General features: G+C 57.1%; 1 pseudogene; it reads left to right on the top strand.

Annotated features, from left to right (window-relative positions):
- Window positions 1-104, top strand: part of LOC128104606 (adhesion G protein-coupled receptor L1-like) — a 2,328-nt pseudogene extending 2,224 nt beyond the window's left edge.
- The last annotated feature ends 1,345 nt before the right edge of the window (window positions 105-1,449 follow it).

The following is a 1,449-nucleotide window of genomic DNA, read 5'->3' as shown; positions in this document are numbered from 1 at the left end:
CGGGACCGCCTGGGATGTAGAGGTGGGTGAGTGCCAGGGAGGTTCCGTCTTCAGTACAGAAGTGACCTGCACTGTCTCAGGCCACCCATGTCTGGGCAGGATGAGGGAAGATGGTCGCTAGCCTGGCGGTGAGAAGAGAGATGGCCATGGCTGGCACACAGGGGACCGGACAAACCTTGAGGGGGTTACTGACAGATTGCCACGTGGGAAGGCCACTTCAGGGGTGGCTTGTAGCAGGAGTTAAAGGATGAGCGGATGGTGAGTTTATGGCACAGGATCAGGGACAGTTGTCCTCAGTCTGAGCCCCAAGTAAGAAGCCTGTACCTGGGAATCATGGGAGACCGTCTCAGACAGTGCTTGGAAGCTGGGAGCTTAAGGGAGCGGGGGGAGGGGCGGGGGGGCAGAGAGGTGGGTTGACAGGCCAGCAGAGTGACACCTGAGGAGTAGAAGGAAGCTGAGCCTGAGCCTCATCCCACATCCCTTAGCTCTGGTGAGGGAGGGGCAGAGGGGACTATACACAGAGGTAGACCTGCCTTGGAAGGGAGTGGATAGGTCTGAGATTCAGTCAACAAATAGAATTTCTCAGTATGTAGGGCCTGCTCTAAAAGTTGGGTGTGGTGGTCATGAACCAAGCACTCTAGATCCCCAGATGGGCAGTTTCCTAACCAGATAGACAGTTACATCTGAGCAAAAGGACAGCCAGCCCTGGTGGATAACTCAGGAGCTGAAGCTGCAGCAGAGGGAAGGACACATGAAAGGCTGGGCAGGGCCCAGGTGGAGCAGAACAGGGACGGGTCGTTGGTAGGTGGTTTCTCAAAGACTTTAAAATGGGAGAGCAGGACAGAGGCTGTGTTGGGGGATCCCAGACAGGAAAGAAGAGACTTAGAACATACTGGATTGGAGTGGAAGGGGCAGGCTAGGTGACAGTGGTGGGGGTGAGGGTAGGACATGGTGCTTCCGCTATTATCAGGTGAGGTAATAGGCCCTGAGAATGCAGAGGGTAGCGGGGGAACAGCAAGTCAGAACTGAGGTCCTGGAAGAAGCTCATGACACCATGATCCCAACTTCCTCTCCTCAGCACTCCTCCCACTCCGCCCGCCTGTCTCCAGCTCACCCCGAGAGTCCCCTAGAAAGGAAAGAGGGGACTTGGGTGTCCCTGATCCCCTATCGGTGGCGCCAGCCAGCTGGATTCTAATTAGCTGCCAGAGCGGAGAGACAGGAAGCAGAGGCTAGGGGCGGGGCTGGATCCCTGCCCGAAGCCAAGGCTGAAATCAAATTGGACACCCCTTGCCCTCCTTGAGGGATGAAGGTCTTGGTGGTGGAGAGGAGTGGTGGGGCAGGTTTAGGGGTGAGGGCTGAAGCAGCTTGGTGTGGGGTGGGTGCATGGCAGCCATGCTGACCTGTCAAGCTGCCCCCGGGGAGGTTGAGAAGAGGGACCAGAGCTGGTTA

Source organism: Peromyscus californicus, unplaced genomic scaffold, assembly GCF_007827085.1.
Source record: "Peromyscus californicus insignis strain IS unplaced genomic scaffold, ASM782708v3 Scaffold_8__1_contigs__length_139910024, whole genome shotgun sequence".
In the NCBI taxonomy this organism is placed as follows: domain Eukaryota; kingdom Metazoa; phylum Chordata; class Mammalia; order Rodentia; family Cricetidae; genus Peromyscus; species Peromyscus californicus.
The sequence above is the reverse complement of the archived record's forward strand: the minus strand, read 5'-3'. Positions and strand labels throughout refer to the sequence as shown.